The 18,270-nt window shown below is 38.5% G+C and overlaps 1 long non-coding RNA gene across 1 annotated transcript in view; it reads left to right on the top strand.

Annotated features, from left to right (window-relative positions):
* The window catches only part of LOC127644058 (uncharacterized), a 28,441-nt gene extending 12,652 nt beyond the window's left edge, over positions 1-15,789 (top strand). The window contains exons 3-4 of the long non-coding RNA XR_007970617.1: positions 14,304-14,394; positions 15,654-15,789. This is a non-coding gene — a long non-coding RNA (uncharacterized LOC127644058). The remainder of the gene's footprint in view (positions 1-14,303; positions 14,395-15,653) is intronic.
* The last annotated feature ends 2,481 nt before the right edge of the window (positions 15,790-18,270 follow it).

Raw genomic sequence — 18,270 nt, 5'->3', positions numbered from 1 at the left:
CATAACATTCCACTTCTTTCCCTTAAAAAACTCTTTGGTTGCTTTCGCAGTATGCTTTGAGTATTTGTCCATCTGTACTGTGAAGCGCCGTCCAATGAGTTCTGAAGCATTTGGCTGAATATGAGCAGATAATATTGCCTGAAACACTTCAGAATTCATCCTGCTGCTTTTGTCAGCAGTCACATCATCAATACATACAAGAGAACCAGTTCCATTGGCAGCCATACATGCCCACGCCATGACACTACCACCACCATGCTTCACTGATGAGGTGGTATGCTTTGGATCATGAGCAGTTCCTTTCCTTCTCCATACTCTTCTCTTCCCATCACTCTGGTACAAGTTGATCTTTGTCTCATCTGTCCATAGGATGTTGTTCCAGAACTGTGAAGGCTTTTTTAGATGTTGTTTGGCAAACTCTAATCTGGCCTTCCTGTTTTTGAGGCTCACCAATGGTTTACATCTTGTGGTGAACCCTCTGTATTCACTCTGGTGAAGTCTTCTCTTGATTGTTGACTATGACACACATACACCTACCTCCTGGAGAGTGTTCTTGATCTGGCCAACTGTTGTGAAGGGTGTTTTCTTCACCAGGGAAAGAATTCTTCGGTCATCCACCACAGCTGTTTTCCGTGGTCTTCCGGGTCTTTTGGTGTTGCTGAGCTCACTGGTGCGTTCTTTCTTTTTAAGAATGTTCCAAACAGTTGATTTGGCCACACCTAATGTTTTTGCTATCTCTCTAATGGGTTTGTTTTGATTTTTCAGCCTAATGATGTCTTGCTTCACTGATAGTGACAGCTCTTTGGATCTCATATTGAGAGTTGACAGCAACAGATTCCAAATGCAAATAGCACACTTGAAATTAACTCTGGACCGTTTATCTGCTCCTTGTAAATGGGATAATGAGGGAATAACACACACCTGGCCATGGAACAGCTGAGCAGCCAATTGTCCCATTACTTTTGGTCCCTTAAAAAGTGGGAGGCACATATACAGCACGAAGCGAGCATTTCGCACAGCGCGATTACATACAAAGTAAATGCAAAGATACGAATAGAAGGCGGGTGGTGCAAATTTACATTTACATTTATGCATTTGGCAGACACTTTTATCTAAAGTGACTTACAGAGCCCTTATTTCAGGGACAATCCCTCCGGAGCAACCTGGAGTTAAGTGCCTTGCTCAAGGACACAATGGTGGTGGCTGTGGGGTTTGAACCAGTGTCTTTCTGATTACCAGTTTACCAGTTATGTGCTTAGACCACTAGTGAACTTGTTCTACTGTAGATTTGAAATGCCCAGTCTCACACACTACACCCGCTGTTACCTTCACTTCACACAAACAACAACACCCCCTGCAACTCCCCTCCTCCCCCCCTCCTACTGCTCAACCTGCACTTAATATCTGTGAAGAGGAGGTGTGTTGTGTCACTGGGCCCAGATGGTATTTCACCCAATTGCCTAAAATCCTGTGCTGACCAGCTGGCCCCATCTTCTCACAGATCTTCAATAGATCACTGGAGCAGTGGGAATTTCTCTGCTGTTTCAAACACTCCATCATTCCTGTCCAAAGAAACCCAAAATCACAGGACTCAATGTCTATTGACCCGTCGCTCTTACGTCTGTGGTCATGAAGTCATTTGAGAGACTGGTGTTGGCCCACCTGAAGGATATCACTGGCCCTTTCTAGCTCCCCTTCAATTTGCCTATCAAGCAAACAGGTCTATGGGTGATGCAGTCAACGTGGGATTGCATCATATCCTGCAACATCTGGACAGACCAGGGACATATGCAAGGATCGTTTTTGTGGACTTCAGTTTGGCTTTCAAAACCATCAACCCAGTTATTCTACAGACTAAATTACACCAACTCTCTGTTCCCATATCTATCTGTCAGTGGATCACTGGCTTTCTGACAGACAGGCAGCAGCTAGTAAGACTGGGGGAATTCACTTCCAGCACATGTAAAATCAGCACTGGTGCCCCCCAGGGATGTGTTCTCTCCCCACTACTCTTTTCCTTGTACACAAATGACTGCACTGCCAATGACCCCTCTGTCAAGCTCCTGAAGTTTGCAGATGACACTACTGTCATCTGCCTTATCCAAGTTGACGATGAGTCTCTTTACAGAAGGGAGGTTGAATGGCTGGCTCACTTGTGCAGTCAACAACCTGGAGCTGAACACGCTCAATACAGTGGAGATGATGGTGGACTTCAGGAGGAACACCCCAACATTGACCCCGCTCACCATTCTAAACAGCACTGTGGCAGCAGTGGAGTCATTCAGGATCCTGGGCACTAACATCTCACAGGACCTGAAGTGGGACCCCCACATTGACTTTGTGAAAAAGGCCCAGCAGAGGTTGTACTTCCTTTGTTAGCTGGGGAAGTTCAACCTGCCACTGGTGCTGCTGATACAGTTCTACTCATCAGTCATTGAGTCGGTCCTCTGCACTTCAATAACTGTCTGGTTTGGTTCAGCTATGAAATCGGACATCAGAAGACTACAAAAGGACAGTTCAGACTGCTGAGAGGATTATTGGTTGCCCCCTGCCCTACCTTCAAGAACTGTACACTTCCAGATTGAGGAAAAGGGCTGAACAAAATCACTGTGGACCCCACTCACACAGCCCCCTTTTTAAACTTTTACCTTCTTGATGGTGCTACAGAGCACTGATCACCAGAACCGTCGAGAAGGGTCTGGCTGCAGACTTGCACTGTCAGACTTGCACGCTCAGACTTGCACGCTCAGACACAAGCGCTTCCGCTAATGTAATGAGCTGTGCTGAACTGAACTGAGATGCAAGGTCGAATGACCGAATATTGCATGTATTTTACAGTACGTATTTTACAAAAAATGTAGACATTAAAACAGGACGGGACGGTCCAAACGCTATTGAACTACACTGGGTTCAACGTGCAAACCATGTAATAGCACTCTATTAAATAGTTTCCTTTATGTATTTAATACCGTGAGTGGTTGTTAGGCTTTTTATTTGTATCAGAGATAAAAAATAGCGTATATTAAGGTAAAATGTAAAAATGTTATCATGTAACGAAAAAGCATATATATATATATATATATATATATATAATGTTTACGTAACGATTTTTGAATGATCTGTTCTCAATCCGACACAGCCAGTCTTTGTTTAAAGTAAACAGAGTTAGACTGACAGGCATTAGCTCGTTTTGTTCAGTAATAATAATAATAATAAAATTGTCATTTTGCAGCCAATTCAGAAAATTGTACCAGCGATTTACATTATTTAAACTTTTAACAAGTCAATAGTTTACGCTGAAGCGGAAGCGCTAGTGTCTGAGCGTGCAAGTGACGTCACTTGCAGCGGAAGCGCTCGTGTCTGAGCGTGCAAGTCTGAGAGTGCAAGTCTGCAGCCAGACGCTATTGGAACCGTCGAGCACAAGAACAGTTTTTTCCACAGTCTATCATCTCATGAATGGTTAAAACTGCCTCATTGAGCAATAATTATATGCAATACACAGCTTAGTCTTTTTATATTCATCCAACATATCCTACCTCTTCTGCCATACATTTCCTTGCATCTGTATATAACAGATTTGTATATGTACATACACACGTGTTAGGTGTGTTACGGTTCTCGTTAAAAACCAAACCGTACGGTTTGCCACCCACGGTTCGGTAAGCATTGGCACCGCGGTTCACCTCAAGTTTAATGACGCATCTTGAGCACAGATTTTGGTGAAGGAAACAAAGTGTCAGATACACAGGCACAGTTACAACCTCCTCTAATGCATCTGTATGGCTCTGTAAAAACAAGCCCCACCTGTGTTTCATGTGGGTCAACTTGATGACATCACCGTTCTGCACAAGTTGTGTGTAGTTAAAAATGTCAAGTGGAGAAAACGTTCACTGAGAGAGATGTCCCATGCGTTTCTCCTTTCTGGAAACATGTTCTTTTTACAGTCAATTACAACAGCGATGATCAAAACATTTTTACAAAACAGGCACTGTTTGCCAACATCGCTCGACGCAAGTGCCGTATAATGGTAATTTATGTAAAAAATGCGAGCAAGGGTTTAAAACTCGCACACAATTTCTTCCTATTTCCTTGTGTGGCTGTAATCTATCGAGCATGTGAGCATCAATAATGCGCTTTGATTAATGGCTTTAAAATACCGTTATAGTAATACATTGATACATGATTAATCATTTAGGCCGATATTACCCGGAGAAAGAATGAGCCGCAGGTGAGCAGAAACTGTAGAAAGTGCTAATTCAGACAGACATGAAACAATAACTAAAGTGCTGTTCATTGCTATATATGGGATTTCCACGTATGATTAAAAAACCCGAGCCACATTATCACAACATCTCTTCTTGTATCCATTTTAATATCAAGGTTATTCCTTTTATAGTGATGTACAGATTCTGAATGTTGAACATATTTAAATCCACTTTGTTTATGCATGTAAAATTAAAGAACAGTTATTCATTTTAAATGTTGATTCAGTAATTAGATAAATATTTTTTAGTTAAGGACCCTGATGAAAATTAACCATAATTTCCTATAGTATTATTGTAGTAACCATGAACCTGTAGTAATCTGAGCAAAACTCATGTTTTTATACAATTAACCATGGTTTTATAACAGTACAACTGCAGTTTCATATAGTCATCATGATTTTACTATATATTGTAACCATGACAGTAACCTTTGTGGTTACTATGGTTTTACTATAAATTCCATGATTAAACTATGGTAACTGTTATAAAACCATGATTTATATTAAGGGCAAACCTGTTGAAGTGTTTACCAAATAGAGTATTCTTTCAAGTAATATTTATTTTCTGAACATAGCAAATACTGAACCGCACCGAAACCATGATCCTAAAACCGTGAGAAATTTGAACCGTTACACCCTGTGTGTGTGTGTGTGTGTGTGTGTGTGTGTGTGTATATATATATATATATATATATACACACACACACACATACACACACACACACACACACACACGCACATACATCTTATTGTGTATTTCTATATATACTTATATTTTCTATTAACTTTATATTTTTATTCTATTTTTTATTATTGGCTCTGTTTTTGTCATTGTGTTTTTTGTGCACTAGATGCTCTGTCACCAAGAAAATGTCCTTGTATGTGTGTGGCAGGGCGGAGGGCGGGGCCGGGTCGTGATCCTACACACCCGGTCCCGTATTAGGCTAATTATGCCTCCGTGAGGTTTAAAGGTCGACTGCAGAGGGCTGTGCGGGAGAGAGAGATCGTTAGCGGACATGTCCGTCATGTGTGTTTGTGTTGTCTTTTAAGTTTTCCATTAAACTATGATTTATATCGTCAAGCCGGTTCTCGCCTCCTCCTTTCCCATCCTTTAACTGTTTTACATTGGTGCTGAAACCCGGGAAGGAGGAGGGATACGCCGTAGTAGAGTTCTCGCCACTACCATCCACCCCAACGGAGCAGCCGCGGCCATCTGCCGGGGACGAGGAGCCCAGCCACCTGAGCGAGGACGATGGCCGCCGACCGCGAGGGGAGGAGGGGCTCCTAGCCGACCGCCTGGAGCGAGAGAACCGCTGCCAGGGGCGGAGGAGTCGCCTACCGGCCGCTGAAACGCGGCGGGGTTTAAGACCGCCGACCGCGAGCGGGGAGGGGCTCACTGCCGACCGCCTGGAGCGAGAGAACCGCTGCCAGGGGCGGGGGAGACCCCTTCTAGTCCCCGAGAACGCGGCGGGGTGTTCCGTCCGCCAGGGGCTGGAGGACTGCCTCGGATCCGCCCGGAGAGGCGCGGCTGTCGTCCGACAAAGGGTGGAGGAGTGGCCGAGGAACAAGCTGCGGCGTATCTGAGAACTGGCGAGTAAGTTTTTTTTTTTTTTTTGCATCTCTCTCTCCTCTCTCTCTCTCACTGTCGCTCTGCGTTGGCCTTTATCCTCTTTTAAATTGTATAGTTTTTTGGGGGGGTACTACACTGTTACAGGAGTACCCTCCCATTTTAATCATTTCTGTTTCCCTCCCCTTGTCCCCTCCCTCGTCCAGGTAGATGGGGATGACCTGCCGGCAGTCAGCGCGGAAGGCGCGCCCTCCCCAGGGAAAGGGGGGATGTACGTCAGGCCGGGGCTCCCCAGCCTGAGAGAACGAGGGAGGAATGTGGCAGGGCGGAGGGCGGGGCCGGGTCGTGATCCTACACACCCGGTCCCGTATTAGGCTAATTATGCCTCCGTGAGGTTTAAAGGTCGACTGCAGAGGGCTGTGCGGGAGAGAGAGATCGTTAGACATGTCCGTCATGTGTGTTTGTGTTGTCTTTTAAGTTTTCCATTAAACTATGATTTATATCGTCAAGCCGGTTCTCGCCTCCTCCTTTCCCATCCTTTAACTGTTTTACAATGTGTAAGCATACTTGGCAATAAAGCTCATTCTGATTATGCCAACAGGTCCGTCGGAGCAGGATTATTATGAACATCACTGCACATCACTCATAGTGTAACATGTTGATATTGTTTATATGACAGACTATATCTTCTAGTGGCACTTAAGGTATTTGGTTGATAAAAAATTTTTTTTGACCATTTCAGTCCACAATATCTAATCTTAAACTAATTTAAATGGAATGATACTCATTTTAAAATTATTATCCATGCAGATTTGATCACAAATTAATTGAGAGATTACATGGAACATTTGTTCTATTTTTTTCTCCCCTTTTCTCCCAAATTTGGAATGCCCAATTCCCAATGCACTCTTAAGTCATCATGGTGGCATAGTGACTTGCCACAATCCGGGGGGCGGTGGACGAATCTCTGTTGCCAACGTGCCTGAGAGCGTCAATCTGCACATCGTATCACGTGGCTTGTTGAAAAATGACACGTGTGGAGGTTTCACGCTAAAATGACACGTGTGGAGGTTTCACGTGTGGAGGTTTCACGCTATTTCACGCATGTACAGCATCCATGTACAACTCACCACACGCCCCACTGAGAGCGAGAACCACACATTATAGCGACCACGAGGAGGTTAACCCATGTGAGGCCAATTTGGTTTCTTAGGAGACATGGCTGGAGTCACTCAGCATGCCCTGGATTCAAACTCGCGACTCCAGGTGTGGTAGTCTCGCTGAGCTACCCAGGCCCCTGAACATTTGTACTTTTACAATAAATTAGTGAAGACAAAAATGTGATTACAAAAAAAAAAGAACATTTGAAAACTTAAAAAGAAATGTTTACTAGTTACAAGACCTAAGATATACACTTTCGATATACATTAATATAAATTTGAATCTAAAATATTGATATTGATAAAAAGAAAATTGATTATGCATCAAAAATGTGGGTAGATTACTTTGAAAATGTAATTTGATACTGATTACAAATTACACAATTAAAATTGTTATCAATACTTTTAGATAATCTAACCTGATTACTTTTGGATTATTGATGATTTTTGGATTATTGATTGCATTTTTTTTTATTAAAAACTCATTTAAATCCCATTTTAGACTCCTTTAGAAATCAAACAACTATTTTTCATCTAAAAGTCAAAGTCTTCTGCTACATAATCGAGATTAAATGTAGTCTACAACCCAACTCTGTGCATAAATTACCTAAATATTGTGTTTTGATTACAATTTCGAATCAGATTTGCATGTTTATTTAGATTAAAAGCAGTCACACACTTGCTACGTGGTGCTTCTTTGTTAATTGCTACAATTCTATGGTGCTTCTATCACTACATTAATTGCTACTATGCTAAATAAGATTTTCACAGTCAGTGGTTGATCAAACCTAGCTGTTGTCATGGAAACACAAAGCATTTTAAGAAAGGCAGATGTTAGAGTAAATGAGGATTGTCAGAGTAGCAAAGTTTAGTTTCAAACGTCACTCCCTCCACATAAACATTTGCAGCAAGCTGTTCAATCCAGTAATAGGAAGTCAGCCAAATGTGATTGCACCAATCCACCATTAATCCACAAAATCACATTAGTTACCCCATGAAACAGACGACCCTGAAAATAAATGTTTAGCCACTTTTAAATGTCACATATTTTCACACATAAAGGATACTATGGCACATCTTATTGGAAATCCTTTGTAATGCTTCGTTGAAATGAGTACAGACTTGAGCATCAAGGTCTCAGATTAAACATTGTCATATGGAGCCTTAAAAACAAGTCTTTAGGGAAGTTCAGTAGATAGTACAATTTTAAATTAAAAGCTGCATAAGACTGCCATGATTTGTGAGTGTGTATATTTTGAGGGTGTGATCTCAGTATAAGAGTGTTTCTGGATGACTAAACTGGAGAGCACCAGTGCTGGCAGTGTGGTGTAATTGGAGGTGCCCCTCTTTTGAGAAGGTTAACACACTTTGATTAAGCTCTGATTAGCTTCTCATTCAGCAAAACAACAGCTGCCACTGACTCTCATGTACACACATAGAACATTGCCTTTTCTACCATCTTGAGGAGCTTTGGCTAACAAAAAAGGCTTATGGTATCACAAAGGTTTTTGGTCTTGGTACCATACAATTCTGTTAATTATTGTAAAACAGAGAATTGTGGGTTAGAGCTACATATTAAAGGTGCTTTTACCATAAACACAGCTGATAAGAAGGGGAAATTCTCATTCTAGAAAATGTTATGGGACAACAAATTTGGACATGCCCATGAGTGCAGGCTGAGTCATCAAAATATTTCGGTTGATGAATTTTTGACAAATGGAGGGAAAATAGTTGAGTGGGGTTTACTTAAAAAAACAAACAAAATAAAGAATAGAAAACATTTCCACGCAGAAATTGCAACATTGCTAAATGTAATAGCACTGAAACAAGCCATGCTTTTAAAAGTGTAATACACTGTAAAAGAAAACAAAAGTAACTTAACGGTAAATGTATTGAAGCACAGGATACCAAACATTTACCATAAACTGAAATAGTAGTTTTAGACCATGAAGTGAATTAACATGTTTAGACTGCAAATTGAAATAGGTGTTTCAACAATAAACTAAGAAATTTGTTAAATTGAAATTGAAAGACCATTAATTTAAGCTACCGTGCCTTGCAAACACATACATTTCAGTTTTTTTTTAACCCTAAGAGTTATAGTAGTTAACTCCACTATGCATTTTAAACTTATGTAGACTTATTATTTTAAGACTTAGAAACTTTACAATTCAGGAGCTTTTAAGCTCAAGCTCGACTCTTCAAAACAGTGGTAACTTCCAAAACTCCACCATAACAGAAACTCTTCTAAATCTTAACATAAATGCTTACAAATCTCTTGCACAAAAACACATAAAATAGTTCTTCATTTTAAAATTATCTCTCCCAATCGAGGTTACATTTACATTTTTTATTTTTTTTTTTACATTTATGCATTTGGCAGACGCTTTTATCCAAAGCGACTTACAGAGCCCTTATTACAGGGACAATCCCCCCAGAGCAACCTGGAGTTAAGTGCCTTGCTCAAGGACACAATGTTGGTGGCTGTGGGGTTTGAACCAGTGTCCTTCTGATTACCAGATTACCAGTTATGTGCTTAGACCACTACACCACCACCACTCCAAACAGGTTCAAGCAAAGCATGCTGGGGAAAAAAAAGCTATGGTAAAATACTGTAAATTTATAGTTCACTATAGTTTATATTATTAAATGTTATAAACTTAATATATTAGACTTATGGATGTACACTTCATGTGCTTTTTTCATATGTTTTTTTAAATACTGTAGTAACAACAGAAGGCCATAGGATGACTTAGTTAATCAATAGTGGCTCTCCCAGGAGCAATAATTAATACACATGTAGATACAGTGCACAGTGTCACTCACACAAACACCATCAGGTAACACATGTGACACTAAAATAATGTAATAAACGTTAACTAAACTACATAAAATACAACATAGAACACCACATAACTGATCAAAAATAAAGTAAGAAACATCCATTTCCATAAAATACAATGAAAAGTGATGGCTCACACAGGGACTTCTAGGAATGCACAAATACTGTCTTTCACCATAATTTGAATGTTCTTGTTAGACATAATACACTCACCTAAAGGATTATTAGGAACACCATACTAATACTGTGTTTGACCCCCTTTCGCCTTCAGAACTGCCTTAATTCTACGTGGCATTGATTCAAGAAGGTGCTGAAAGCATTCTTTAGAAATGTTGGCCCATATTGATAGGATAGCATCTTGCAGTTGATGGAGATTTGTGGGATGCACATCCAGGGCACGAAGCTCCCGTTCCACCACATCCCAAAGATGCTCTATTGGGTTGAGATCTGGTGACTGTGGGGGCCATTTTAGTACAGTGAACTCATTGTCATGTTCAAGAAACCAATTTGAAATGATTCGAGCTTTGTGACATGGTGCATTATCCTGCTGGAAGTAGCCATCAGAGGATGGGTACATGGTGGCCATAAAGGGATGGACATGGTCAGAAACAATGCCCAGGTAGGCCGTGGCATTTAAACGATGCCCAATTGGCACTAAGGGGCCTAAAGTGTGCCAAGAAAACATCCCCCACACCATTACACCACCACCACCAGCCTGCACAGTGGTAACAAGGCATGATGGATCCATGTTCTCATTCTGTTTACGCCAAATTCTGACTCTACCATCTGAATGTCTCAACAGAAATCGAGACTCATCAGACCAGGCAACATTTTTCCAGTCTTCAACTGTCCAATTTTGGTGAGCTCTTGCAAATTGTAGCCTCTTTTTCCTATTTGTAGTGGAGATGAGTGGTACCCGGTGGGGTCTTCTGCTGTTGTAGCCCATCCGCCTCAAGGTTGTGCGTGTTGTGGCTTCACAAATGCTTTGCTGCATACCTCAGTTGTAACGAGTGGTTATTTCAGGCAAAGTTGCTCTTCTATCAGCTTGAATCAGTCGGCCCATTCTCCTCTGACCTCTAGCATCAACAAGGCATTTTTGCCCACAGGACTGCCGCATACTGGATGTTTTTCCCTTTTCACCCCATTCTTTGTAAACCCTAGAAATGGTTGTGCGTGAAAATCCCAGTAACTGAGCAGACTGTGAAATACTCAGACCGGCCCGTCTGGCACCAACAACCATTCCACGCTCAAAATTGCGTAAATCACCTTTCTTTCCCATTCTGACATTCAGTTTGGAGTTCAGGAGATTTTCTTGACCAGGACCACACCCCTAAATGCATTGAAGCAACTGCCATGTGATTGGTTGAGTAGATAATTGCATTAATGAGAAATTGAACAGGTGTTCCTAATAATCCTTTAGGTGAGTGTATAATTGTTATCGTTAATTAAATTGTAATTTTATATCCTTTTTTTTAAACTGTCTTTCACCGTAATTTTAATGTTCTTGTTAGACATAATACACTCACCTAAAGGATTATTAGGAACACCATACTAATACTGTGCTTGACCCCCTTTCGCCTTCAGAACTGCCTTAATTCTACGTGGCATTGATTCAACAAGGTGCTGAAAGCATTCTTTAGAAATGTTGGCCCATATTGATAGGATAGTATCTTGCAGTTGATGGAGATTTGTGGGATGCACATCCAGGGCACAAAGCTCCTGGCCCGTCTGGCACCAACAACCATGCCACGCTCAAAATTGCTTAAATCACCTTTCTTTCCCATTCTGACATTCAGTTTGGAGTTCAGGAGATTTTCTTGACTAGGACCACACCCCTAAATGCATTGAAGCAACTGCCATGTGATTGGTTGATTAGATAATTGCATTTTTTTTTTTTTTTGTAATACTTGAGTGTCAAATTGCACATATTGTTTACTGTAGTATTATTATATTCTTATCTGTCAAATTACAGACGTTTTTTACAGTTATAGAAATCCCAACACAAATGGATTAAGTAAACTACATTTTACATTTCTACAGTTAGTGTATTTCAGTGTAATTGTGTTGCTGTCATTAATGCAGTAAACTGAACTAGCAACAAAACTAAATTTTACTTTGGAGTTTACTAAACTCCAGATTAATTCAATTTAATTATTTGCACAATGTCTTGTGCAAATGTAGTTTTAACGATCAATACATAACTTTAACATTTTATTTCTTTAATTTCTGAAAATGTAAATTTGGTGTGAATACGTTTATCTTAAGGGAATTTAACACTTATTAAAACATTTTACGTTACTGTTAAATTATACTGCATTTTCTCTGAACATTTCTTTGTTTCTTTTTTTACTAAGATTTTTTTTTTACGGACATATTTTTGACATCTAAGGTTAAAATGTATTTTCACATGTGAATATCTTGTCGTTTACATTGCAGTTAATTTAAAAGGAGAATGCCTGTTTTTGTTGTTGTTTTTTTTCTTCAGTAATGCATATTTTAAATAACAGGGAAAATGTACATTTTACTGTACAGAACTTTGGTGCAACTCTGTTGGTTTTAAATGTGCTTGACTTCACAAAACAAGTAGTTACCAAATGTAACAACAAAATCAACAATAAATGGTGTAAATCAACTTGCATACAGTAAAACCATGCAAGCTCATTCATTATTCAAGCCCTGTTCATGCTGGGAACACTGGCTTCAAAAGGTTAAATAAAATGTACTTGAATTAGCAAATAAATATGACAAGGTTTTCTACTTTAGGATTGATATATGCTGTCACATTGTAAAGATAATAAACAATATTAAATTATATTTACTTATAAGCTAGAGCATACAATTTTACATGTTTTAATTGAGGACAAATGTAGAATGTACTTAATATTTTCAAGTTCACGCTTAAACTAACCTGATCAATGTAGTACTCAATCTTTTCTACTATATTTACTTTGCCATAAAAGTAGTTTTTTTTCTTTCAATGTGTTTGTGTGCATGTTCAAATGTTTAATTTCAGTCAGATGTTTGAGTCTATAATATAATAATAATAAATAATAATAATAATAATAATAATAATAATGATGATCTGCCTGTCTATATCACAATTATTTTAGTAATAAAAAAGCAAATAAATTAACGAATACAGCAAAAACAGCATATTGCACGGTTTTGTAAGTGTGAGTCTCAAACACAAAATGTCATATTTGGGTCGTGGGCTGACAAAGTTAGAGAATCCCTGCACTAGCATTTAGAACAAGGTTCACACAATAATGGAAACTTAAAAATTGTTTTCCAACACTAAAAAATTTAAATGGAAATATAAAAAAAAAAAATAATTAAATTAAAAATTATGTTATCTTAAGTACATATACTCTAGTAGTTTTAAAGGTATAGTTCACCCAAAAATGAAAATTCTCTCATCATTTGCTCACCCTCATGCCATCCCAGATGTTAATGAACTTGTTTCTTCTTATGAACACAAAAGAAGTTGTTTAGAATGTTTCAGCTCTGTAGGTCCATACAATGCGAGTGTTTGTTGACCAGAACTTTGAAGCTCCAAAAATCGAATAAATGCCACATAAAAGTAATCCATAAGAATCTTCAGAAGTGATAAGTGTGGGTGAGAAACAGATCAGTATTTAAGTCATTTTATACTATAAATATCCACTTTCACATTTTGATTAATTTGGAAATTGGTCTGAATCAAAATTATTTAAAAAATCTGTATCCAAAAATCTGTACAAATGCCTAGAAAGGTCATGGGAAAATTCATTGGTCAAAAGGTTGGGAACGCTAGATGCCCTCAAAGCTAACAAATATGGAATAAAAGCCACAAAATATTCAATGAGTTTAATGGGTTTTTAATTGTCGTTGCTTGGTAACTACTTGCACTTGCTGGAAGTACTGTTTATTCGTATTATTATTACTATATTAAGTAATGTTGAACTTTGATGTCTTTTATCGTATTGTTTTTGCTGATTGGTTAAAGAGACAATGTTGTGCTTAAGAATACCCCTTGCCCATGAAAAATCACTGTAATGCGCAACCTCAAGTGATTGTTTTATTTTATTTCCCTTGATAACATCAGCTGCTGATCAAGTACTGTGCTTTGCTGAAATAGCACAATGTTTTAAGGCATTATTGTCTAATCTTTAAAGTCACCTTATAATGTGATATAGCAGGTTATCAAATCGTGGGTGCTATCTCATCTCGGGGAGAAAGAAGCTGATGCAGCACATTTTATAAACATTTAAGTAGTGATTGTTTCATTCATTAGTAATGGCTTAATTTAAGATGGCTGTTTGGAATTAGCTCGTAGATCAAAGTTCATGAAAAACGATTTTCACCAACGGATTAATCCCGTTATAGAAGACCATTGCAGCAGAATACTAATTGAGTTTCATCAGTGTAAGCATTTGTTAGCTAATCAAGAGAGTGACGCTGTGTTTTTCTCTTCTCCCTTTTTCTTTACAGTTATCTGTCTTGTTGGGCTCGGTTTAGTGGTGTTCTTCTTTAGCTTCCTTCTCTCCATCTTCAGATCAAAATATCATGGTTATCCTTACAGGTAAGACTTAAAGGAAATGCAGATCCTTAAATGAATAGTTCTCCCAAAAATGAAAATTCTCTCACGATTGACTCACCTTTAAGCCATCCTAGATGTGTATGTCTTTCCTTCTTTTGCAGAACCGAAGTGAAGATATTTATAAGCACATTTCAGCTCTGTATGCCCATACGATGCAATTGAATGGTTGTCATCAGGCTTCTGGCTGTTTGACAGTCCAAAAGGGATATTTAGGAAGCATAAAAGTAATCCACATGACTCCAGTCAAGCAATGAATGTCTTCTGAAGAAAATTGATAGGTTTGGCAAATTTTTACAAAACCTATTGATTTTATCCAAGCGCTAAAAAAATGCTTCCTGCTAGCAGTTGATGCATCACGGAGCTGATGTGTGACGTTACAGCAGAGGGATGTACGTCACACAAGAGTCATTTCAAACAGCGCTGGCCATAAGTAACGATTTAAAGTTAAAAACGTTTTCAATTATCAATTTGTTTCTTACACAAACCTATTGATTTGCTTCAGAAGACATTAATTGATCGACCGGAGTCATGTGGATTACTTTTATGCTGCCTAAATATGCCTTTTGGACCGTTGTACAGCCAGCATCCTGATGGCACCCATTCACATGCATTGTATGGGCATACAGAGCTGAAATGTGCATATAAAAATATTTACTGTGGTTCTGCTGAAGAAGGAAAAACATACACATCTGGGATGGTTAAGGTGAGTAAATCATGAGAGAATTTTCATTTTTGGGTCAACTAATCCTTTAACCATAACTGTAAAAAAAAAAACTACTCTCAGAGTTGCACTGTTGGTCAAGGAAGGGTAATGTACAATAAACCGGTCGTTATCGCAAAATGAACTATAGCATGATGATCAGGACCTCAAAGTGAAGGGGTTTATTTTGCTATTATGACCAGCTGAATGTGTATGTCCTTCTTATTGCATAGCTACATATGAAATAAATAAATAGACATGAAAAATGTATTTGAGTTGAAATTATTTCATTTTGTGGCAAGAAAGAGACCATGGACTGATATTACAGAAATTACATCTTATAAAATTTAGGTTGCCGGGACTGTGGTTAATTTAACAGTTTATGGTCATATTATACAAAAATATTACACTGCAGAATCCTGTGTTTGTACAAAGTATTACAGTGATCCAAGAATTATTAAAAATGTAAGTAGACATTTATTGCATGTAAAATAATTTTTCATTTATCATTAACATTATTCTCTTTTTATTTGTCTCTCAGCTTCCTGATTAAGTAAGATCATGCCGTGAAAGAAAAATTCTGCTGTTCTTCTTGAGTTTCAGGCAGCTGCTTATACTGTTCATACTGTAATGCAATGCATGTGTAACCGAAGAAAAAAATAAATTGAACAATTACACACTACTGTGCACTGTGTGGTCTGTCTGCATGTCTACTGAAGTTAGACAAATTGAATGCTTGCTTATTTTTCAAGTTTTCATTTCTAAATGCAAATTGAGAACTGCGATTTATGTCCTCAAGGTTTTTCTGTGCATGTGCATCTATGTGAGTCCAAGGCTGTTATTTGTTATGGCGGTTCATGATACCTCTCTTGAGGCCATTGTGCGAGTCTCAGCAGATTGTGTCCTCTTTTTGTCCTCTCAGTCAGTTTTCTCTCTTCCTCTCCTTGCTTAACACTCCCTTTCACTCTCTTTTGACTTATAGCTCATCGAAAACCGGGAAATATGAGATAACTTTAAAATTGTTATTTTCAGGCCTGGAAAAGTTAGGTAATGGTAAAGTCAGTGAATAGAAATGGTCCTAGTTATGCTTATCTCTAGAATATTTCATTGGATATTTTTTTTTTTTTTTTTTTTTTTTATTTTTTTTTAATTCCTATAAAAGTTCTCTTATTCTTAAGACTCCTTCTCCAAATGAAGGGGAAATACTGGAAATTCATTAGTCAAAATGTTTAGGAGCCCTGTCTTTGAAGTAATTTTCAAGTTATGGTGATTCGGTGAATAAGTGGTGAAAGAGACTTGCAATATCCATTATTAAAACCAGTCGGCTACCAGTGATCCAATTAAATTCAGTCCAATCTCAGAACTAAATGTTTATTTAACTTTTCAAACAAGAGAACTGAGTGATAAAGGCCATGACATTTTTCTTGGAAGCAAAGAAGCAAAGGATGTTATCAAAATTAGCTCTCATTTTCGACAATAATATCAACCCTGCCTGCAAGCTTTTAATGTACTTCTATTGGTAAGCCTATTTAAGAGGTAACTACTTTGTCATAGAGCTTTCAATCAGTGATGGGAGCAAACAATTTATTCCAGCAATTGACATCTAATTTAACCACTTCAGAAACCATGTTTACCTTAACTGCACAAATACTTTCTGCTAATGAACATGTATTGCTTATATTTTTGACATAGAATTAAGAGGCAAATTGGCCAGGAATTGTACAAGGGATAATGTACAGTCTTAATCGCAAAATAAAAAGGGTGATCAGGACCCCAACCCAAAGCAGGGGATAACTGTACATTTTTCCCAGTACTTATCAATTACACAAATATACAGATATGAAATATTGATTTGAGTTTAAATTATTTTATTATGTGAGAAGATAATGATTGTTATCATTAGTTATACAAGACACATTGAACTAACACAGCTATGTAGAAAGTTTTTGTAAATTATACAGTTTTGCTCTCAATAAAAAATATAAAATAAATGTTTAATGTTGTGAATGACCCATCAAAATAAAGTATTTCAGAACACTGTGTAATAACACCAATTGTGTATGTTTTTATAATGATTTTCAATCCACTGTAAATCCGTTTTCCAAACCTGCAGCATGCAGATATAAGCACATGGCCCTTCATACCACTGCATTATGGTGATGATAGCAGTGCTGTTGTTACGTTTGTCGATGCTAGATTGAATTAGGGCTTCAAGCAAATATGAAAAGAGGGTATTTGGCATCAAATCAAACCCAACAGCAGCATTACAGTTGAGAAAATTCAAGCTGGCAGTAATTCCTCTTTAGCTGTCGAAGGACATTAGTGGCCACCACTCCATCCTTCATTTGTGCAGAGAAGAGATGGCAATCCAATTTGTATGTTTTTTTTTCTCTTTTTCTTCCCCTTCTCTAATGCCAGCAAGCCAACTCCCCCCCCCCCTCTCCTCACTCTCTCTCTTTATTTGTTAGACCAGTGGACTTCAAAGGATGAATATAGAGGTCGATGAAGGGACTAGACTCACGGGTAACTGAGTGACCATGCCCAAGTCAGAAATCCTTACAGCCAAATTATCTCTCTGATTAGCATTACTCTGATTAGAGTCCTGATCAAGCGCAATGCAACAAGTTTCCAGCATCAATTAATTTGTCTGTTTTTAATTGGAGAAAATGCTGCACGAAGTGACAAAATCGCAGCCAATCAGAATGAATTTTATATTTAACAAATGTAGCTAGGTGAACACTCTCAGTAATTTGCAGTGACAAAGCTATGAGAGTGGCGATTTTAGGGGCGACATGAGCAACAGTGACCGTTGGCAATGCAAAGTTGAGTGTAATTTAACTATGCAAATGCACAGCAACACAATGTGCCAACTACCAATGGGAGTGCAGACACTGAAACTCATGCAATCCGCCTCAATACATTTGGATAGTGCAGTCAAGTTGGCATGCCTATTAGCAAGCAACAGTATGAACATACCTTAACATAAGGGGTGTTCACACATACAGTACAGTGAGTAACTGCAGTTTGCGGAGTGGCTGTATTGATGGGTGTAGTGATCATTCCTACTGATGGACGGCCTTAAGTTTATCGCTTTGCTGAACTAGCCATGGCTTTTGAAAACATGATCGCATAATGGAATGTGTTCCCAGTAAAAAGAA

Source organism: Xyrauchen texanus, chromosome 5, assembly GCF_025860055.1.
Source record: "Xyrauchen texanus isolate HMW12.3.18 chromosome 5, RBS_HiC_50CHRs, whole genome shotgun sequence".
In the NCBI taxonomy this organism is placed as follows: domain Eukaryota; kingdom Metazoa; phylum Chordata; class Actinopteri; order Cypriniformes; family Catostomidae; genus Xyrauchen; species Xyrauchen texanus.
This window is presented reverse-complemented; position numbering and strand designations above follow the sequence as displayed.